Source organism: Lissotriton vulgaris, chromosome 1_1, assembly GCF_964263255.1.
Source record: "Lissotriton vulgaris chromosome 1_1, aLisVul1.2, whole genome shotgun sequence".
NCBI lineage: Eukaryota > Metazoa > Chordata > Amphibia > Caudata > Salamandridae > Lissotriton > Lissotriton vulgaris.
In genome coordinates this window covers 1,995,885,111-1,995,899,933 of record NC_141685.1, presented here as the reverse complement: position 1 = coordinate 1,995,899,933, position 14,823 = coordinate 1,995,885,111, and the positions used below count along the sequence as shown (strand labels likewise).

Below are 14,823 nucleotides of genomic sequence, written 5' to 3'. Positions count from 1 at the left end.
GTCTAAATAAAATGCATGTTTGTTAAAACCATGGTAAATCGTGTAAAACTATAGGTGTAAATAAATAACTAATTAAATAGGTCTAGACACTCCGCTAATGTTACAGCATTACTCCTTTGCATTTCACCAATCCCTGAAGTGGAATTAAATGAGCAGAGAAAGTGTGCCCACTGGTGAATGAATGTGTGTTCGGAGGTTTCAGGGAAATGGCGATGCTGGTTTAGAAATTCTTTTTGGAGTCCCGTTGTAGCAGTTATATCTTGGTAGCAGAGTAGTGGTTGCTAAGAAAATTAGCTAGGGTTATGTATAAAGTACTTTATAGAATTTAATGTATAAAATTATGAACTAACATCTGTTGAGTTCGTATTACATTATATGGTGTCCTAAAAAGGCTTCCTAGTGTTGCGTGAAGCTAGTGCCTCTGTCTCCAGGCAGAGGAAGTGTGGCAAGTAAAGTCGCACAGTGCATTGGTCTGTTTCAAAGAAGTAGTATCGTCGTACACTGTGGTGGTATTGTCATATATCACTCTTTAGGGACATTAAGCAGACCCCCCAGGATATAGGGGCAGGATTAGCAAATTTAGCGGCACGAAAATGGAAATTTAGCGGCACAAAGATGGAAATTTAGCGGCAATTTTTGCGGCATTTTATTTGGCCATTTTTCCTACAACAAACACAGATATCTTCGTTTTTTTAGTTATTTAACAACATGAAGCTATGTATATTTGGGTTATTTACAATGTAGACACTTTGTTTCCCTCGAAAAGCAAAAGACTGCCCGCAAGATCGCAAACATCCACAACAGCTTCAACGTCACGACCGCCCCAACAAACACTGAGACCTCTGCCCCCACGACCACCACTAGCACCAACCGCATACTCTCCTGGACCAACATCAACGACGACGACGACACCATCACGATCATGAACACCATCCACTCCGGATCTCCATCAGACCCATGCCACACCACATCTTCAAGAAAGCCAGCACAGCCATCACACCCCATCTCCGGAAAGTCATCAACATCTCCTTCAAGACAGCAACCTTCCTGGAGAGCTGGAAGCACGCCGAGATCAACACCTTACTCAAGAAACCCAAGGCGGACCCCAAGGACGTCAAGAGCTTCCGGCCCATCTCCCTGCTCCCATTCCCGGTGAAGGTCATCGAGATGATCGTCAACAAACAACTGACCTGCTACCTCGAGGAGAACAGCATCCTTGACCCTTCCCAGTCTGGGTTCCGCAGCAACCACAGCACTGAAACTGCCCTCATCGCCGCCACCAATGACATCAGGACCCTACTAGACAATGGAGAATCAGCTTCGTATCCAGGTCCTGGAATTACTAAAAAATTTTGGTTTCATAAATCCGCTATGCAAAGTTACCATATGAATACCTTTTACCTTTGAAAGGGGTGTTTAATGCAGAAATTGGTGTTTCTTCTTCAACTGTTGGCAGTTTTTCCCACATTTTATGAGATCACATTTTGCAAGCTTTTACTTGCAAAGTATGCTCAAGGAACTCCAGCTTCCAGCACCACTGTAACAAGACAGAGATCATAACACTGGATCCAGTACATGGGTGTGCTGATTAGAGCGTTTCATCATTGCATCTTCAGGATGCAAGTCTGCCCTGCTTGGAGAGGTGGTGATACCTACACTCACAGAGGTAGCTTTGGGTGCGTAAGGTAACTTTGTGGATGTCAATTGAGGGTGGTTGAGGGTAGCACGCCTTTAGCACCCGTGGCAGCATCTGCAATCACTGGACTCTACTTCCCAACTCATATATGCAAATGTGTTATTTATTGCAGTAATAGATATTGCAGACAAGTGTGCAGGTTGATGTACAGGCTTGCATCGTATTCCTTACTCCATGCTTAATGTGATTTACTGTAGGTTGACATAAGGCCTCACCTTCTATAACGAAGAACAATGATAAACCCTTTTCCCTCGTCACATAACAGATGCGTAATGCCTGAGTAGGACAAATATCATTAATTTCACTAAAACATTACCAAGGCTTTAAACTCTGAAAGTGAAAGACAGTTTTATGAAGTAACACAGCCACTGTGAATGTTTGGTAAAAAAGCATCCTCGTATAAAACAAGACTTAGCCTACAAGAATACTATCGCCCTTATGTGATGCAATTGCTTCAAATAAATGTGCATTTTCTGTTCTACCCTCTTTTCTCAAGATGTTCCTCTTTATATTTACTGGTGGCTCTGTAAGTCATCTGAAGATGGAATCATCAAGTTAAAAAAAAAATCTGAGACAAGGTTGATTAGGAACCAAAGGCAGAAGCGAAAAACAGTTTCATACTAGCCCCCGTATTTTCCCAAGCAAGCACAGGAAACAGGTTTAAGTGCCATTCTAGCGTTTCTCAGGATTTGTGGTGAAGACACTGCGTCGTGTCAACACAGTTTTAGCATATTTATGTTGCCAGATTGCTTATACCTTAAAAATCCAAAATCAATGTGTTTTTTTCAGTGACTAGGAATGCTATTTTTTCATATGATACTCCCTTTCCCCTCTGATCACGGAAATAAATGCCCACATCCTTTGTTTCAATCGCAGTCGACTCTGATTATAGGTTGTGCCCTGGAGTAAGGGTGTAAGCAGAAAGGAGGTTTATGGCAGTAATGTGAATAGAACACCGCTAGAGTGCCAAAGAGAAGACACAGAGGCACAGAGGGTGTCGCTATAGCAAAGAGGGGCTTGTTATCAAAGACAGGGCTCGGGGCATTTTGCTGCATGTTTGCAGCTTCGTGGGCCGACATAAGAGTTGTTCTCCATCACTATTTTTGAAACCGTTTGGCGCTTTGCATTTCAGCTCCATGCAAGGCGCAGAGTAAGGCAGCTAGACTGTCCAGAAATGCAGAGAGACTGCAGCTCCCCCTAGTGGAACCTCCGAGTTATTCCCATGATCAGGATAACATCCATTAGACCCCCAGGATATAGCGGCTTTTGTAAAAATGCTGCGATTTCTACAAAAGTGCCGATTTCGCTGGCACTTTTGTAAAAATCGCTGCATTTTTACAAAAGTGCCGATTTCGCTGCAGATCGCGAAATCGCGAAATTGCGATATCCTGGAGGGTCTGATTAAGTATGAAAGGATAAATGTATAGTGAGGACATTCTATAAAATCTTAGCCTTCAATTATAGGGATCATTGCGTATCCTGACTAAAACTTATTGCTGAGAGAGTAGTAGGACTTAACCCGAGCTTGATAGAAGGGTAAAGGAGTTGCGCCTACTTTACTAACGAAAGAGGAATTCTGTGGTGGGCTAGAGGTAAGCGCTGCCAACTGGAGATACAGAGTTCATGTGTATATGAGTAGGGATTTCTGTATGAACGTGTGTAAATGAAATTGCAATATGCGTTCTAGTGAAACTCTCGGATTGTCTCTAAGGAGGTGAAAAAGATCTCTGTATGTGCCTTCCTGGAGAAACGAGTTTGTTATTGCCTGTTAGAAGGGTAAGGTAGAGGGTAGTGCTACTTTATCGACGAGTCTAAAATTCTGTGGAGATAAGCGTCTTCTACTACACATACAGAATACTTGTGTGATTGATAAAATTCTTTCACTTTGTTAGCGAAACAGGCGAATGGTATTGTTTTCTATAAGTTATTAACTGATTTTGTAAAATATCTTGTAAATACGGCTTCTTGAAAAATATTTGTAAAGGAGGGTTCAGTTGGCGCTGCAGAAGCCGGAGCGCTGGTGACGTCAAAAGTGTTGCGCTGGGATTGGTCCTCGTGACCAAGACAGAGTAGGAGCTGATAGGTTCATCACGGAAAAGCAGCAAAGTGATTGGTTAAGCACTAAGAAAACGTATCTTGTTCTAATTGGTGCGTTAGTGTGAACCGCGCTGTGATAGGTTGGTGTTACGGAACAGCAAACGGGGAAGTGCGCGATCTTTTGAAAGACAGAGAATTATCGGAATAATGTCTTACTATTACGAAGAAGAAAAGAAGAAACCTTCATGGTTTAATAAATTAAAGAATGTATTTGCAAAAGATAAGGAAATTGTGACAAGAGAGGGAAAAATACTTCCTCCACCAAAAACGCCTGCTTCTTACATGTTGTTAAAATATGGTTACCATACGTGCGTTTGGTTAGAGAATTGGGCAAGATATACCAAGGATGATGGTGTGGTAGATTTTCCAGAAGGCGGATCTTTTGACTTGGCAGTTTTGAGAAATTTGAGAGACAAAATGATGAAGCTTGAGCCGAGACCTATACCGACTCAATTTGAGGCACTGGTTGAATGGGAAGATGAGATGCATGAATTGGAGAGCGAGAGGTTAAGCAGGTATATCAGGCCAAGAGGTAAATGTCGAAATTTATGGGGAGAAACACATGAGAGTAGAATGCGTAGATGGAGAGATAGTAACATGTGTGATTGCATGTATCCAGTTAGATTAATAGATGAATATGAAGGTCGGAAATGCACAGAAAAGAAAAAGAATGTGGAGATAGGGAACCAAAGTTATGGTGAAAGTGAACCAGAGGATGCTGTATTAAAAAGAATATTGAATAGGAGACCACCACTATATCAGCCAGGCTCTTTATGGACTACTCCGAATGCTCCAATAGCAGATGAAAAAATTTGTGAGACTCCGAGACAACCATCAAATTTCCGAGAGTTCCCTGAAAGAGTAGAAACAAGATATATTCCAAGTACACCGATTGGGGAAGCTAGAATTACGGGTACTCCTGTACAAATTAATGACTCACACAAAACGGTACTAAGTACTGAAAAACAAAATGATGTGCAACCAGATATTTCTGATTATGAACGTTCTGCACATGAACTGATCCAAAACCTTACCAAAAATATGGAAGCAGTAACTATCCCAGTAACAATAGGACCTGTAATACCAGTATTTGAAAATCAAAGAATAAAAGAGCCAAGTTTGACAATTCCATTGCAACAGAGTTTACAGAAAGTAAAAGAAAATATTTATCCTGGTTTGTCAGAAATAAGGCGGAATACCAATGGGAATCCACCTGAATTGACTTTTAATCAAAGTTCATCATACAGATACCCGACTGGAGCAGAATCTGACTTTGCAACACCAGAGAAAAGTGTAGATAAAATAGATTTAACGCAAACCCCTGTAGGACCATCAGATAGAGAATTGAGTGACTGGATTAAAACTTTAAAATTAAAAGAGCATAAAGCAAAAGTGCTGGATGTGGCAAAACTAAAAGTAGACATGGAAGAATTAATTATTGGAACTATTGGAACAGACAGACTAAAAACGTACCAGGATGATGAACTTATGTTTATGTGTAAAAGCATAACATGGAAGGCCAAAACGGTGTATGATCAGTTGGAAGAATTGGTAAGTGAGTTAGGAGTGGAATTTTCAAAATTTAAATCATTGCAGAAATCATATAGAGTGGATTTTGCAGAAAAAGACATTGAGAACATGAATACTACTGGGAGGTTAGCACAAATAAAAGAATTGATTGTGCTGTTGCGAAAATGGGGAGATGTGAGTAAATGGAGGATTAAGTGGGCAAAGAAGAAGGAAGAAAATAGTGATAAATCCACATTAGCTTTTCCAATCAGGGAAAAAGAGGCAGTGATAACTGAGTTCCCCACGAGAGAGGTACCTGGAGGAGGATATGTACATGTTCCTTGGAGCAGAAAAGATGTATTGTCATTTACAAATGATTTCCCTAGGTTGAGAGAGAAACCAGTGGAATGGTATTGACAGGTAGACAGATTTGTAAAAGTATCAAAAGTTTTATGGATTGATTTGGATGGATTGTTTGACATAGTGGTGCCAGCAGATTTATGGACAGAGTGTAAAATAGCTGTAGAATGGCCAAGGGAAGAGTATCCCAGAGATAAAGTAACAGGAGCTCCATCACTAGATGTAATGCGAAAGTACGAACAAGTGATAGTATGGTTGAAAAATAAAATACCTACAAAAGAAACCGATTGGGTAAAAATAGACAGGACCACATAAGAGCCGAAAGAATCTGTACATTCATTCTATGAAAGATTGTTGTTAGTTTTTAAACAGTATGGTGGTTATGAGAAACTAAATGAAAAAGATATGAGCCATTTTATATACAGATTTGTATATGGTTTAAGACCAGAAATTTCAGATATGATTAGACACAGTATGATAGGATGGCAGTCGAGCTCAGTAGAAAATGTATTGAGACAAGCGAAATATTGCAATGAAGAGATTGATGCAAAACAGAAAAAGCTGAAAGAGAAAGCCATGTGGGCACAAGTGTAGGTAGCGGAACAACAAGTGGTGCAAATGGAGAGTAAGAATGTAGGGAATCAAGGAAATTTTAAGGGTAAGCCTAAATTAGTAGGAAATATTGATGAATTGAAGAAGAAATTCCCTTGTTTTAATTGCGGCAAATTAGGGCATTGGAAGAAAGAGTGTAAATGTCCGCAGAGAGTTGAATCTGCAGGTGCAGTTTGAGGTAAACCAACAACAACCACAACAACAGCAGATAGCAAATCAGCAAAGTCAGGTGCTGCAACCGCCACTGCCAAACAGTGTACACCAGCAGAGATACAGTGCAGAGACAGGATTCAGAGGAGGTGAGCAGGTAAAAAGACCGCAAAGAGTGAATGCGTGTCCTCAGTATTGATTACAAGAAGAGGGTGGCAGTGAGTCGGATGAAAGTTTCTGACGGTGCCTGAGAGAGGAAGAAGAGTGTGTGCTTGGAGCCACTCTTGAGGTCGATCAGTCTGGTCCATTTGTGAGCGGGAAGGTGAATGATGTAGAAATAACTTTCCTAGTGGACACTGGTGCTACCCGTTCTACTGTTAGATCAGTGGAAGTTCAAAATATTCCTCTCTCTGGAGAGTCGATCCAAGTTGTAGGTGTAGCTAATAGACAGATAAAAACTCCCTTGAAAAAACCAGTTGAAATAGAAATTGGAACTTTCAAATATATGCATCGATTTGTGGGTTGTGATAGTAGTCCTGTTAATTTGTTAGGAAGGTATGTTTTGTGTAAGATGAATTGTGCCATGTATTGTTCACCGGATGACATAGAATTGCAAACCCCAGATGAGGATAGTTTGTATAAAATGACAATGCTCATGATTGAGGCAGAGCAGAACAAGTTATTTCCTGTTTTTGACCGAGAAAAGATTCCTGTTGAACTGAAAGAGGTAGTGAAAGAAGAAGTATGGAATTTCACTGGAAAAAGATATAGGATTGATAAAAGGTGTTGATCCTGTAAAAGTCACAATAAAGGAAGGTGCAAGTTACCCAACTATTCCTCAGTTTAAAATGACTGCTGAAGTAATTGAAGGAATAATTCCAGTGATTGACAAAATGATTGAGCAGGGAATACTGAGAGAAATAGAAAGCAGTCCTTGTAATTCACCAATCATGTGAATGAAAAAGCCTAACGGAACATTTAGAATTGTGCAAGACCTTAAAAAGGTTAATAAAATTGTTGTCCCATGTTGCCCAATTGTTCCAAATCCAGCAGTGATTTTGTACCAAATTCCACATGGTGCAGATTGGTACACTGTGATTGACCTGTGCCATGCGTTCTTTACTGTTCCATTGCACCCAGAAAGCCAACCAATTTTTGCGTTCCGATTCCAGAATCGTATCCTAGCATGGTGAAGGATTCCACAAGGGTACACTGAGAGTCCATCTATTTTTAAGCAGCTGCTAAAGAAATCATTAGAAAGCTTGAACATGCCTGGAGAGTCTGTTATTACAATACATTGATGATCTTTTGGTTGCATCGAAAACAAAGGATGCGTGTGTAACTGACACTGTAGCATTGTTGAATCATTTAGCAGAGGAGGGACATAAAGTGTCTCTATCAAAATTGCAGTTTTTTCAGAATGAAGTACAATATTTAGGTCACAAGATTGCTAAAGGAATAAGACAAGTCACAATAGAAAAAATCAAAATGATACAAGGAATGCAGCCCCCTAAAACTCAAAGACAGGTGAGAATGTTCTTGGTAATGGTAGGTTATTGTAGACAGTGGATTTTCATTGATTGCCAAACCATTACAAAGATTGACAAGAGCAGACATCAGAGACGCCATAGTTTTGACTAAAACAGAAATGGAAGCTTTTGAACAGCTGAAAACTAAATTGTGTGAAGCACCGGCTTTAGGAATGCCTGATTATGAGAAAGAATTTGAACTGTACTGAAGTGAGCGAGAAGGATGTACATTGTCAATGTTGGTTCAGAGACATGGAAAACTGAGAAAACCAATTGCGTATTTCTCAGCTGTTTTGGACCCTGTTGCAAAAGCTTTGCCAGGTTGTCTGAAAGCAGTAGCAGCTACTAGTGTAAGCTTGGAACAAAGTGAAGGAATAGTGATGGGATCTCCTGTGAGGGTGTATGTACCTCATTCTGTGGAGATTCTCTTCACTGGAGCCAAAACACAGTATATGACCAATAGCAGAACGACCCGATATGAGAAAAAAAAATTGGGAGCTAAAAATGTAACAATTACCAGGTGTGTAAACGTTAATCCTTCTACATTGCTACCTGACACCATTGAGGCAGAAGTGAAAGGTGAGCTTGATCACAAATGTTTGGATGTTCTTGAATACTGCACAAAACCCAGACCAGATATCAGAGATGAACCTTTGCCTAAAACAGATTTTGTGATGTTTGTGGATGGATCATGCCTGAGAACGGAGAGTGGTATTTTAAGTGCTGCTTATGCCGTTTGTACTGTGGTAGAAGTGTTGGAAGCATCATGTCTGAAAGGAATTCGTTCTGCTCAAGTAGCGTAGCTGATTGCTTTGATACGAGCATGTGAATTGGGAAAAGAGGTGAAAGTAACCATAGTGACTGATAGTCAATATGGTTATGGAATTGTTCATGATTATGGACAGCTTTGGTCCCAAAGAGGTTATTTGACTTCTGCAGGAACACCTATCCGGAATGCTGAATTTGTGAAAACACTAATAGATGTAATTCATTTGCCTGAGAAAATAGCTGTTGTAAAATGTTCAGCCCATAAAAAGAGTGAGGATCACATTACCAGAGGAAATAATTATGTGGATGCAATTGCAAAGCATTGTGCGAAAAATCAAATTTCAATCAATCGAGAAAAGCTTAAAGAACATGTTCGAGTCCTTTAATGCTAACCACTGTAGTTGAGACATGGCAGGAAGTGAAACAAATGTAGGAAGAAGCAGAAGCAGAAGAAAAAGATATTTGGCTAAAAGCAGGGTGCAGACAGAGAGAGGAAGATGAAATTTGGGTTTACAAAGATGAAAGACCAGTAATGCCAGATAACATGATCTCAGACATGGCCCGGATATACCCTGGTCAAGCCCACATTGGTAGAGATGCCATGATTCGTATCTTTAGACAGACTTGATACAATCCCAAGTTCAGGATGATTGCTGAAAGCCTGTGCCACAGATGTTTGGTATGTCAGCAATTCAATCCAAACAGGAGAACTGTTGTAAGTTTGGGAACCATAGGACGGGAGAGTGGTCCATTTACAAGGGTTCAGATGGATTTTGTGGAGTTGCCTCCATGCAATAGGCTTAGGTATATTCTTGTAATAATCTGTTTGTTCTCCCGATGGGTGGAAGATTTCCCCACGAGAAGGAACGATGGGTTGACTGTTGCTAAACTGTTTCTACTTGAGATAATACCACGTTTCGGTTTCCCAGTAACAATTGAGTCAGATCGCGGACCTCATTTTCAACATGAGCTCATGCAAATGATCTGTGAAGCTCTGGACATTCGCCAGATGCTGCATTGTGCCTACAGACCTGAGGCTTCAGGGGTAGTAGAACAGGTGAATGGAACAATTAAGAACAGAATTGCAAAAATGTGTTTGGCAATAGGACTTAAGTGGCCAGATGCTTTACCACTTGTCCTGATGACATTAAGAAGTATTCCTGACAAGAAAACTGGACTGAGTCCACACAAGATTTTGATGAGCAGGGTGATGAGGCAGGCCTATGTACCTGTTGATAAGTTATTAACAATTAATGATGACATCATACTGGATTACTGCAAAAATCTGTCTGATGTGGTAACTTCTGTGCTCCACCAGGTGGGAACTGAGTCAAATTCCAAAGAGAAAAATCCAGCTCATGATCTAGTCCCTGGAGACTGGGTTCGAGTGAAAGTGCATCGCAGGAGAAATTGCTTGATACCTCGGTGGCAGAAACCACGCCAGGTGATCTTGGTTAGTACTACTGCAGTCAAGTGTGCTGGACTGAAGAGGTGGGTGAATGCGAGCCACACCATTCGTGTGCCTGCACCTGAATACCTGTACGACGGTGAAAGTACAACTGACTCTGATTCTGAAGCTGAACCAGAAAGAATTCCAGATACTGAAGATCAACAGGAACGTCAACATCTGGAAGTATCAGAAGTCAGTTCTGCGTCTGAAGGTGAAGGTGAAAGGGAGGTTGTAGAGATACCAGATTCTGAAGATCAATCTGAAGATCGAGAATTGGTAAAGACAGACACCAGTAGAGACGCAAAAGGAAGTGAAAACACAGTTACTGAAGAGGAGAAAACTGAAGAGCAATCTGAAAACTCTGAAAGCAGGAACGGAAATCCTGAGACTGGGGAAGAGGAAGTAACTCGCGATAAGGATGAGATTCCAAGTACCAGTTATGAAGGTGTTCCTAACAGAGTAACAGAAAATAAAGCTGAACCTGATGAAGACAAAGACATTGTAAAAATCATAATCAATGATACAGTTGAGGATACTGAAAGTGAAACTGATGACAGTGTAGATGAAACTGCATTAAGAAGAAGCCCAAGGAAAAGACCTTGGAGAGTGGAGCATAACACAATAAAGCCAAAAACTAAGAAAGTCTGTAAAGGAGATAATTGGCCTAAAGAAACTGATGGATTGAGATTTAAACTAGTGAACAAAGCCAAAGAGCCAGAAGAGCAAGTGAATGAGATCACTAGCCAGAAAGAAATACTGGGAAAGAAAATAAAAATTATTCAAGGGCCAAAAAGAGTTGGACGAGCAAATCAGAAGTATAAATCACCTGAGTGGACATACATTGTCCTGCCACCCATTGTTGAAGTTAATAGCAGTCAAGAAAACCTGTACCTCCCAAAGATGATTGGGAAAAGTGAGTAAAGAAGTCAACTTAGAGAAAAGAGATAGGTGCTCAAAGTATATGAAAATAAGTAAAAATTCCGAATTCCTGTGAGACGGATATTGTAAATATAGAAGAGGTCAGAGTTGACGTAACGTCGAAGAAAACCTGTTAGAAAAATTAACCATAGTGTAATTTAGAATAGAATTGACACAAGGTTGAAGAAATCTTGTTAGTGAATAGTGTGTTGTGTAACTCATAGGTGACGCTAGGTCGAAGAAAATGTGTTAGAGAAATATGGCTATCAGTAACCATAAAACAAAATGTTCTATTTTTAGAAAATGGTGTAGATGTTGTTCTAAATGTATGGGATTATTGATAATATTATGGATAATTTTAGCTATTGTTATTCCTTTCCAAGACAGTTTAACGAAATTGAAACCAAATGTGAGTTTAAATAAGCCAAGTGAGAAAGAAAAAGTTCATGAGATTCATGTGTTCAAACCAGAGGTGCATCAAGATAAGTCCATTAGTGACTACACAAGGAATACATTTTCAAAGTTATTACTTGAGTATATTAAAACTATGAATGTTGATGATTGCTATGTTTGTGTAAAATTGCCAGCATCAGTGTCAGAAGGGGTGACCTATCACCACCTTCCTCTCACATATGGAGTGACTTGTAGTGTAATTGCAAGTTTGTTTTATCAGACTGCGAAACTAGAATATCATTATTCCAATGTAGATTAAATTTTTGCTAAACTAAAAATTGATAGTGCATTGAAGAAAAAGAAACCTGCAAAAGAGATGAGAGAGTATTTCTTAGAATTAGATGAACTGACGCATGAATATGCTTTTAATAATAATTTGTTACAGAAAAAATGGTCCTAGACGTTAATTCTAAATACAATTATTGGTACCTCTTAATAGAACATAATTCAATTTTCTTTCCACATGCGAATTAATCCTGCAATGCAAAAGAATTTAAGAAGAAAACAATAGCCCAAAAAGCAAATGTCCAACAGAGCACACAATAGGTTTCAGAATGTTTTAAAAGTAGAGAAAAGGACTCCACTATTTATTTTTCATAACAAAAGTCCTCATCTTAGTTTAATATACAAATGTACAATTTTAAGAAACAAAATAGGGGTTACCATTAAGTAACGTGCACAGGATAGAGTGAAAGATTAGGTGCTCGTGTGAGATAGAGAAAGGCCGAGAAGGCCAGGAAAATTGCGTTCAGATATTTTTGTGGGTCCAAGGTTAAATAATCCTTATAGGGAATTAAAAGGAGCCTGCCCTCAGAGTCTCATTTGCAAAAAATGTTATTCTTTCTTGCTGTATCACGGTGGGGAATTTCATCTGTGTTCTTATTTCTGGAGAGGAAGGGGACAGGGGCAGAGAAAGGTGCAGGCTCAAAATGGGGGGTCAATGCTGTTGACGTTTCAACCCAAGGATAAGCAGGGTAGTTGGTATCCTCATGAACGGGTCTTCATCAGGACGGGTAGGGTGGTGGGGGGCACTTAGTTACATAGGAAACATGTAACCCTTGTACTGTGGGTGGACACCCTTTAATGGTGTGCCACGTATGAAAAATCAATTTGGTAGGAAAGCCGTCCCAGATCGTGCTCTCCAGTACCACGCTGTCAATGGCGGCGGGTGAAATCCAATTGTTTTTTCTTACAAAGGGAATTTACGCGATATGTCTCAAAAATCAAACTGAGCGAGCTGTCTTTGGGGCTCTGTGAGTAAACGAGCGGTCGTTTAAAACAAAGCTTCTTTAATAATTTACTGATTTACCGTGAACATGATGCTGTAATGATGAGGAAATGCTCATCTACCCCAAATTTGTCCAATCAAAACCTGAGTTGGTGATGTTAGATACTTTTTAGATAGATTAAGCTAGGAAATTAGTGTATAAAAACCCCTGAGTTTGCTTAGAGGTAGTCGCTCCTTTCGATTTCATCTTGAAGTGCTGTCGGATTGCAGATCGATTCCTGGATGTAAGATTCTTTGACTTAATTCTTGTTTTCTTTGCAGGACTGGAGGATAAGATGAGGGCGTTCGTTAGGGATGTTGTTAGGAGAGAATGAATTTGGAACTATCTGTTCTTTGCTAAACTTTACTTTTCTGAAATAAATGTCTATTTCCGAGCTTTAGAATAAATGATCATTTTGAAAAATAAAGTTTAAGATTTTTCTGAATAAAGAAATAATTAATGCCTAAATGCCAGACATACTAAAAGTTTTCTTTTAATAAAAATTAGGAAAATGGAAAATTAAAAGCTGGTCTTGTAGTTTTTCCTACACCTATTTTTCTTTCTAGCAGATCCATTGCCACTATGGTGGTGTGTCTGAATAAAATGCATGTTTGTTAAAACCATGGTAAATCGTTTAAAACTATAGGTGTAAATAAATAACTAATTAAGTAGGTTTAGACACTCCGCCAATGTTACAGCATTACTCCTTTGTATTTCACCAATCCCTGAAGTCGAATTGAACGAGCAGAGAAAGTGTGCAGTGTTATGGGCCCCACTAGTGAATGAATGTGTTTTCGGAGGTTTCAGGGAAATGGCGATGCTGGTTTAGAAATTATTTTTGGAGTCCCCCTGTAGCAGTTATCAGCTCCATCAAAAGAACTGTCAGGTTTCCTACAGACATCTGACAATTGGCAGTCATTGCAGTACCCTCCAGGGTGTTCACTTACTTTATACTGCTCCCCTTTTCATAGCAAATAGGGTAAGAAGTTCCTGGGCGTGCTCTCTCTCCCACAAATGAGATTCCAGGACAGCTGGTTATTTCCATGCGCAGTAGGCCTGGGCTTACATTGCCAAATGCGTTCCACGGTTCCCTGTTTAAATGTGTAATACGATGTGTACTGTGTGCTGAGCACTTTTTATAATAGATAATCTATCATGTGCCACCAAATGGTAACTGGAGCATCATTTTGAGCAGCCTCGGGGATTCCATCCTCTTTCAAATTTCTAAACTGAACCCATGAGACGTCCTTGTGTGTGGAGCCTGTTCTTGTCTGTGAAACGTGTTATTGTTCACACCTGCGGAGGGCATAGGTGTTGTCCATAGAGCAGGTTGGTGCTTTTTCTGTGGGACTGGTTATTCTGGTCCGTGGAGTGAGTCAGTGTTCTTATCTGTGGAAAGAATTGTTCTAGTCTGTGGAGCACCTTCTTGTTCTTGTCTGTGGAGTGAGTTGTGCCTATCTGTGGGGAGCATCGTTCTTCCTGTCTGTGGAGTGAGTTGTGCCTATCTGTGGGAGCATCATTCTTCTTGTCTGTGGAGTGAGTTGTGCCTATCTGTGGGACCATCGTTTTCCTTGTCTGAGGAGTGAGGTGTGCCTATCTGTGGGAGCATCGTTCTTCCTGTCTGTGGAGTGAGTTGTGCCTATCTGTGGGGAACATCGTTCTTCCAGTCTGTGAAGTGAGTTGTGCCTATCTGTGGGGAGCATTGTTCTTCCTGTCTGTGGAGTGAGTTGTGCCTATCTGTGGGAGCATCGTTCTTCTTGTCGGTGGAATGAGTTGTGCCTTATCTGTGGGGAGCATCGTTCTTCCTGTCTGTGGAGTGAGTTGTGCCTATCTGTGGGGAGCATCATTCTTCTTGTCTGTGGAGTGAGTTGTGCCTATCTGTGGGAGCATCGATCTTCTTGTCTGTGGAGTGAGTTTTGCCTATCTGTGAGACCATCGTTCTCCTTGTCTGAGGAGTGAGTTGTGCCTATCTGTGGGACCATTGTTCTCCTTGTCTGAGGAGTGAGTTGTGCC

At 40.4% G+C, this 14,823-nt stretch overlaps 1 pseudogene; it reads left to right on the top strand.

Annotated features, from left to right (window-relative positions):
* The first annotated feature begins 4,834 nt into the window (after positions 1 to 4,834).
* Positions 4,835 to 13,109, top strand: LOC147751515 (uncharacterized; annotated as a pseudogene).
* Positions 13,110 to 14,823: the final 1,714 nt, after the last annotated feature.